The sequence below is a fragment of the Mastigoproctus giganteus genome, chromosome 12 (genome assembly GCF_048544385.1).
Source record: "Mastigoproctus giganteus isolate SK-2022 chromosome 12, ASM4854438v1, whole genome shotgun sequence".
Taxonomy (NCBI): Eukaryota; Metazoa; Arthropoda; class Arachnida; order Uropygi; family Thelyphonidae; genus Mastigoproctus; species Mastigoproctus giganteus.
The window spans coordinates 64,789,140-64,798,520 of record NC_143586.1 but is presented as its reverse complement, the minus strand read 5'-3'; positions in this window follow the sequence as shown (position 1 = coordinate 64,798,520).

Here is a 9,381-nt window from a genome sequence, read left to right as displayed (position 1 = left end):
TAAGCCCTATTATGTCAGTGTTAGTTGTCATAACCAGAAGTTCGACTTCAGCCATTTTGTTGACATCTCATGGACGAAGGGAGGAATTTTAATGGGTCTTTTTCACAACGTGGCTAAGTTAGTTGGTCTGAGGTGATGGGCATGGTTTTCTCTTCTGGAAAGTGGGGTTTTTCATCCAGCAAACAGAAAATTGACATCAGAACACACAGAGCAACGTGGCCTTGGTTTCCAATGCGCCTAAAACCTAACAACAACCATTTTGTTGACAACACTCCTGACATTACTGTGGACACAATTAAGACTAAGTATTCTTTTGCAGTTTACTAAAGTTCCATAGTTTACTAAAATTAGTGCTGTCGAATCAACACACTTCAATCAATTGCGACCGGTGCAAAAATATGCTTGTGTGGAGGACCATTTTATTTTCTTAAGGAGGATCATCATCACGGCGACTCGCCATAAAAGCACAGCAACCCAGAGGTAGAAACCCTGGTCTAGAAGCGCAACAATTTCGAAGTGAGTAAAGACACGAGAACAATCCAGTTCTGCGAGGGATAAAAAAAAAAAAGTGTTAACTGAAAGAAGTCCATGAGGACTCTGAAAGCGTACAGGAAGCAATTATTGGCAGTCCCAGGATCTCTCTGAGTTAGTCGGTCGCAGGCGTAGATAGCACGGTTTTCACCCCCAGAAACTGGGGTTTTTTCGTAAAGCAAACAGACAAATCGACCAGTGAACACACGCAATTTACAGACAAATAAAATATGAGTAGATGTAATCATTTACGGGAGACCATAATATAAAAAAAAAAAAAAAAAAAAAAAAAGTCTTAGGATCGCTGTGAACAAGGCCACTGAAATGGGTAGATATTGCGTGATTAACACGCAAGCGACAAAATTTACTTTAGTAATAAACGCTAAAAATACATTAATGATCTTTATAAAATCAAATGTTTTCATCCTGCTTCAGTGGACTGCTGGATCAAACTTCTATCTGGTGAGGAAGGGGATAGTCTGAATAAATTTAAAGAATAACTAAGCAAACTGATTATCGTGGTGCTGGACAGGTAATGTGGGGAAGTGTCTCTCTCCGTGATGCTTTAATAAGCTTGCTTTGTTGCATTATTTTTCGCTACTGATACTGGGCAATAAAAGGACCATTTTTAAATTCACATAAAGATATGAATAATAGGCTTATGTGAAACGCTTGTGATAACAACTGGGTTAATAATTAATATCCTCTTTAAACATTGACAACACTTTTGTAAGGCAATATACTTGCACCTTGGCTGCTTACAATTCAGTTGCTTTGATGCCAGTTGCAAAACAACTATGACACTGCCGGGGATCAGGGATGCTGGAGAGCGGGGCTCGTGCAAGCCCGACTGTTAAATTTTTGGGATTATCAGAGCTCCTTGTTAAAAAATATTAATTTGATAAAATTTAACAAATTTTAACCAGGGGATGACTCTAAATTAATTAAATTCTTCTTCAGCTAGCCCCTTGTTAGTAAATTGGCAGCACAGCCCCTGGTAAGAGGTTCTCGATGGTTTAGGATGGTTATAAAAAAAAATGGAGAGGATCCCATGTTTGAATCTTGCAGAGGAGTACAGAATTTTGATATTTGTTTGATGCAGCAGGCTTAGCTTTTTTTTTTCTTTTTTTTAATTCTGTACACGTAGTAGTAGTAGTGGCACTTGATGCAAGAAAGCAAGTGTAGGAGCTTATGCAGCATCAGCCAAAAAAAAAAAAAAAAAATCACACCATACCCTCCAAATGCCTGTCCAGTTCCTCCTTAAATTTATTTAACCTATCAACTTCCACAACGACAGATGGAAGTTTGTTCCAGCAATTAACCAAACGCTGGCTAAAGGCAAATTTCCGCACATCTATTCTACATCTATCCTTTCTTAATTTGAACTTATGTCCCCGTAGGTTCGTATTCTGAACAAGTGGGAGGATCCCATCAGAATTCAGCGTGCTCAACCCATTCAAGGCCTTATACACCTCAATCAGATCACCGCGCAGGTGCCTAGTCTCCAGCCACTGCAATTTGCAGAACTTAAGCCTCTCTTGGTAAGAGGATCCCTTCATTCCCCTCGGCGCCTCCGTAGCCAGGTGGGAAGGAGCGGCAGTGCGTAGAACACGCTTCTTGATTAGACCGGGGTTCGAGCCCGTCACCACCAAATACGGAGGATGCGGAAAGGTCAGGGAATGACCACCGCATATCCCGGAGCAATATGGCCTTAGTTGCTAATGCTCCTAAAAACCAAATAACAAACATCATTCCCCTCACCAATCGTGTTGCTCTTCTCTGTACACGCTCAAGCAAATCTACATCCTTCCTAAAATGAGGCCTCCAGACCTGTACGCAGTACTCAAGGCGTGGCCTGACCATTGCCTTATACAGAGGGACAATCACCTCCTTTTCCCTGCTAGCAAAATTCCTATATATCATTGACAAAACCCCATGACCTGCCCTAGCAGCCTGTCTACATTGCTCAGAAAACTTCATATCTGACTGAACAATTACTCCCAGGTCTTTTTCATTTTCTACCACCTTAAGTGTAGTACCACACAGTTGGTACGTTTCTCTGGGGTTACTTCTACCCATATGCAGTACTTTGCATTTGTCAAGGTTAAACTTCAGTTGCCACTTCTTAGCCCATCTGCCCAAATTATCTAGATCCTGTTGCAGTAGCACACTGCCATTACTGTCATTAACAACCCTGCCAACCTTCGTGTCATCTGCAAACTTCGACATTAAGCCTGATATACCTTCATCAATATCATTGATAAATATACAAAACAACAGTGGACCCAACACCGAACCCTGTGGGACTCCACTAATAACATTAGTCCACGAAGAGCAGCACCCATTGGTTACCACCCTCTGTCTTCTCCCACTTAACCATCCTTTTATCCATTGTAGCAACTTACCCTTAATACCATTCTGCTCCAATTTGTACAGTAGTCTTCCATGCGCAACAGTGTCAAAAGCTTTCCTGAAATCCAAGTATATGATATCAAAATTATTTTTTGCATCCAGTTCCTTTGTGACCACATCATAATAACCAATCAAATTTGTCAGACAAGACTTTCCCTTAACAAACCCATGCTGTGTCTGAATTATTGCTGCAGTCTTGTCTAGATGATCCTGCAATGCATCTTTAACCAGTGACTCCATTATTTTACCCGGAACAGAAGTTAAACTAACTGGTCTGTAATTACGCGTGTCACCCTTCGAACCTCCTTTGTGAATTGGAGATACATTTGCACATCTCCAGTCCGTGGGAACCTCCCCTGAATCCAAGGATGCTCTCATAATTATGGCTAAGGGTTTGCTTAGTTGCTTTGCCGCCTCCTTTAATATAACTGGATAGATCCCATCCACCCCAGGTGCCTTTCTTATGTTTAACTTCAACAATTTCTCCTCCACTTTGCTCTCAGTTATTACAAAATCATTAAGCACACTGCTACAATTTGATAACCTTCTTCCATTTTCAAACTGTAATAATTCCTCACGTGTGAATGTAGATGCAAAATACTCATTCAGTTTGTTTGCTATCTGAGCAGGATCATCAACAGTCGAACCATCGATGTCAAGTGGACCAATCAGATTCATCCCCTTCCTTTTAGAGTTTATATAAGTAAAGAAATCCTTGCTGTTTTTCTTAGCATCTTTTGCCAAAGATTTCTCGTAATCCGCCTTTGCCTGCCGAACCTCCTTTGTGACCTGATTACAGACTAGCTTATATCTGCTACAGGCTTCTGCGTCGCCTGATAATTTATATGCATCCCATGCATTTTTCTTCTCTGACACGAGTCTCATTAGTTCATTTGATAACCATTTAGGCCTAAACCTTGAACAATATTTCTTCATCGGTATGAAAAGTCTAGTAGCTTCCACGATTAATTCCTTGAATGCTTCCCACTTAGAATTTACTGTTTGTAACATCGTCAGTTGATCCCACTGTACAGAATTTAAAAACTGTCTGAGACCACTGTGCTCCCCTTTACGGAAGCAAAAACCCTTTCCTTTACCCCTGACGGTAGTTACCTCTTTGAGTAAATCCCACTTCAGCACACTGTGATCACTGCCACCTAGTGGTTCCTTTATCTGCAAATTCTTAATACACGAATGATCACTGCTGATAACCAGATCAAGAGTATTACTTTCTCTGGTTGCCTCTCGAACATGCTGCTGCAGAAAACAATCATCCAATAAATCCACAAAAGTCTGACTAGTGTGTGAGTGACCAACCCACAAGTTCCAGTCAATATCTGGGAAGTTAAAATCCCCCATTATAAGACATTCTGATTTACTGACCCACTCTATTTCTCTGTACAATTGTTCATTGTACTCATTCGAGTCATTAGGCCTATAACACACTCCTACTCTTATTTTTGCTTTCGCAGTGCTTATGTCACACCAAACTGACTCAACAGTGCACTGTCCATCTATATCAACTGGATGCACTTCTTTTGATTTTATGTTTTTCTTAATTAACAGCATAACACCTCCTCCCTTTCTGTCCTGTCTATCCTTTCTGTACATATTGTACTCCCCAAATTCCAGTTTTGCATTCCTTATATCCTTGTGACACCACGTCTCTGCTATCCCAACAATATCCGCCTTTGATGTCTTGACCAACACTTCAAATTCATCAAATTTATTTACTATACTTCTAGCATTGGTATACATGCAAGCATACATGCTCCTATGCCTATTCCTTGTTACCCTAACTAATCCCATATACCCAACTATTCCAGGATGACTGCCATCCGTCCCTGAAACCCCCAACACCCCTCGCTCCAGGTCGCTTCTTATTCTAATAGAAGTTGTGCAAGAATCACCTTCACCTCTGCCTGCGGTTACTGTTAAACTATTAGTCTTTGTATCCCCCCAAGCTAGCAGTTTTCCGACCCACCTAACACTGCCTCGATAGCATCAGCAAATATTCTTGCACCCTTTCTATTTAAGTGTATCCCATCCCTGTAGAAGCAGTCTCTCCTGTTAACAAGTACAGTCCAGGCTGAAAAAAATTCTACCCCTTGAGCCTTGCACAATCTTTCCAGGGCCGAATTGATCGACAAGGCTCTCATCATATACTCCCTCCTATCGTGTCTGGGCAGAATTGCAGACACTTTCAAATGCAACCCTAATTCTCGGCTTTTTTTCAACAGTGACCTGTACTTGTTGAGTAATTCTGCCGGTCTCCTACTCTTAATATCATTAGTGCCAACGTGTACAACTATATCACCTTTTGTGCCCTTGAAAGATGATATTCGCTCTACAACGTCATCAACCTTTGCCCCTGGCAGACATACACTGGTCCTGTTCCACCTATCCTTTTTACATAGCATGTTCCCCGTTTCCCTGACAATAGAGTCACCAACAACTAATAGTTCCTGTGGGACCAGCGCATTCTGCCTTGGGGTTTGCCGCTGTGTTGTGCGATGACCAAGTGCAAGCTCTGGCGTTGATGTGGGCAGCTGAGAGCTTGATGGGCCCCTCAATTTATTTCCTTCGAGGGCATCCACCCTGTCCTTCAAACTCTCATATAGGCCCATAACAACGCTGAGTTGTCGCCTGATTTCCTTACACTCCTTACATCGCGCACACACAAAGACATCCCCCATGGCAATATCATGTTCCGTTCCAGAGAGTTCGGCAAACATTTCACAAGTTGCACATTTTTTTAGGCTGTGACGCGTTGGAGAATCGCCCCCCCTCAGTTCTCCCCAGAGTCACAACACTCCTGCCACTTTGTGCCCGTTGCTTTGCTGCTCTAGTTCGGGGCATGGTAGTTTAAATTAATAAAATCAATAAATTAAATGTCAGTAGTATTTGAATAGACACTATGAAATAGAAACAGTGAAGCGTATTACTATATAATTATGCGTTAGAGCTACCTAGCTACCTCAATTAAAAACTTTGAATTCCCTACAAAAACTTTGAATTCCCTATATACAAAAACAATGGCTACAAAAATCGAACAAAAATAACGGTTTTACCTATCGTAAGTAAAATCCACAAAAACTCTTTATCTAAATTAAAATAAAAAATAACCAGCGTAACTATAACTATATGACTACGTATTAAGTACAATATAAAACAACAATCATGTAAATAAAAGGCAAACACTTATCGTTTTTGCGGAGCTTGTAACTGACAGCTGTAACTTTTAAATAGAGTCAGCGCCCTCCGTGATAGCGTTGAGGAGCCACCCTGAATAAGATACACACTTTCATATTGCTTGACACAAAAAAACTAAAAACCATAAAAGTTAAATACAGGCGAAACTTAGATTTTGAAGAACAAGCAACAGTTAGAAAATGTCCGCAGTGGTTTGCGGCCAGTTTAGAGCAGGTTTGTGAAGCCGTCAGTTTTTTTTTTTTTATAATTATAAATTATTTTAATTACTTTGTGCTATACTGTAAAGTAGCAAATAATACTGGTATACTCAGCATCAAGCCAACATGGGGTATGCTATAATATAATTTTGCTATTGTGTTGTTCATATTAGCCAGGGCAGTAAGCTGTTTGCCTGAACATAGAGACTTATGTTCAATACACGCACAGCAGTCCAAACACAGCATCGCAGCCATATACACTGAAAGGACAGAATTCATGAGATACCTGGTTCTTGGGCAATGCTGTCATTGCCCAAGAACTCGCTAGTGGACAAACCCACCACTTGGCAGGTTTACATTCGCGTAGACGGTGATTGGATGTCAGGATGGATAAACGTCGTGGGTTAACGGACTCTGAAAGAGGGATAATAGTGAGTGTCCGATGCATGGGTCACTCTGTCTCAGAAGTGGTACAGAAATCTATCCCCATTCGATAGTATCAAGAGTGTATCGGGTACATGCCATTTTTGGCATGTACCCGATACACTCATCGTGGGCAGAGAAACATCTCATCGTGGGCAGAGAAAGGTGGTGTATGAACATGTCTGTCTCGCATTGTTTCAACCAACCGGAGAGCGACAGTGACACAAATCGCCTCCGACTTCAATGGGGGAGGTGCCAGAAACGTCTCCCCCAAGACCATCAGGCGATCATTAGCTGCAATAGCTTATGGGAACTGCCGACCCATCAGAGTCCCATTGCTAACACCATGAAAGTGAACTCTACGCCTCAACTGAGCGAAAGAACATAGACACTGGACCTTGGATGACTGGAGACAGTCTCCTGGTCCGATGAGTCCCGTGTCCAGTTATTTTGAGCAGACTGGAGGGTCTGCTCAAAATAAAGAGTATCGACACTGGACCTTGGATGGTTGGAGACAGGTATCTGGTGAAAATAGCACAAAGCTATGCACCCGTCATGTCAACAAGGAACTGTTGAGACAGGTGGACGGTCAGTAATGGTCAGGGGCGTGTTCAACTGCCACACATTGGGACATCTGGTACGTCTAGATGCATCTCCGAACGGTCAAGGTTGTTTCCATCCTTGCAGATCATCTGCATCCCTTCATGGTCATCGTGCACCCACAGGGCAATGGATTCTTTCAGCAGGATAATGTGCCTCCCAACAGAACTAGTGACTAGAACACGTTTCAAAGAGCATTCCGCAGATTTTTCCCACCATGAAATGGCCTCCCTGTTCACCAGACATGAACCCTGTGAAGCATCTTTGGGATGCTGTGGAAAGGTCCGTTCGAGTTTTGGATCCTTCACCCAGGAATGAGACGGCATTATGGACAGCAGTGCAACAAGCGTGGATGGAAATACCTGTGGAACTCTTTTGTGAACTCAGTGCCTCGCCGTGTTCTTGTTGTTTGGTTTTTAGGAGCATTAGCAACTAAGGCCATATTGTTCCAGGAATATGCGGTGGTCATTCCCTTGACCTTTCCGCATCCTCCGTATTTGGTGGTGACGGGCTTGAACCCCGGTCTAATCAAGAAGCGTGTGCTACGCACTGCTGCTCCTTCCCACCTGGCTACGGAGGCGCCTGCCTCGCCGTGTGACTGCCCTTATACGGGCGAAAGCTGGGCCTACCCATTACTAGGGAGGTATCCCATGATTTTTGTCCACTCGCTTGAGTGCAAAAGCTGCACTCAAGTAGTTCAGTGGATGGGTATCTTGTCTTTGCATCGCCAAAACAAAATACAGGATAGTGCGATTATAACAGCTTTATGAATATAGTTTGGTTTTAAATTTAAAAACAATATTTATGATTTTCAAAACTAGAAAGTTCCAAAAATCAAAACCATTACAAAATAGCATTATTATTACTGTTATTAATTTCAGACTTTGCTGATATACAGTACATTCTTATTGTGGTATCTCTACTTGAAAATACGTAAATCTGATAAATCTAAAGAAAGATAAGCTATCCGTTTTCGAAATCAGTCTGCTGTATTTTTATGCTCAGTAGAAATACGCCCTACAATGATTAGATAATTAAATTTGAGCAGCAATTTTTCTTTTTTCGCTCAGCGTATTTGATGCTAATGATGTTTTTAACAGGAAAGGGAAATTTCACCACGAATGCCATGGTCTATAAATCCATCTTAATTTCATAAAATTTTGAATAGCATGCAATTAGGACTTATTAAACTGAAATTAAATAAATTTTAAGCACACAATTAACAAATACCATGTTAAGTCGCACGGGCTGGATCAAGATACGTAACCAGATACTGTACTCACAATCTAGCAGATGCCTGAAAATACATTTAAGGTGATATAGCTGATGTTTTCTGTTTCCTTGGTGACACACTAGAGGATGTGTTTAGCTTAAGAAAGGTTAAGCAAGCGTTCTGTACGAGACATCACAGTTACTCTGGGGATTCCTAGGTCAAGATTAATGACATCATATATAATTTGGAGAGGAATGGGACTGAATCCGCCAAAAACCAGCCTGGTAAACCCCGAAAACAGAACGGGACAAGAGAATTCTACAAAGAACTATGCGCGCAAATCGTAATTTGCCAGTCTCAAGTCACACAAACCCTCTGTGCGAGCATTGCGACTAATGTCAGCACTAGTACAATACGAAGGACACTCCGTGATATGGGTTACAATGGTTGTGCAGCTGTTCACAAGCCATCGATCACGTCAACAAATGCTAGATGACGATTAACATGGTGTAAGGAGCGCGAATCCTGGACTGTAGAGCAGTGGAAAACAATCCTATGGACAGACGAGTCGAGGTTCGCACTCTACAAGTCTGATGGCCATTCCTGGGTGTGACGAATGCCAGGGGAACAGTTCCTTCCTGATTGTATCCTCCCAACAATGAAGTTTGGTGGAGGCAGTGTCATGTTACGGGGCTGCTTTTCATGGTTTGGCTTAGGCCCATTAGTCGTTATCGACAAAACCATGAATGCTGAGCAATACCGGGACATTCTGGACATTAAGCACTTCCAACA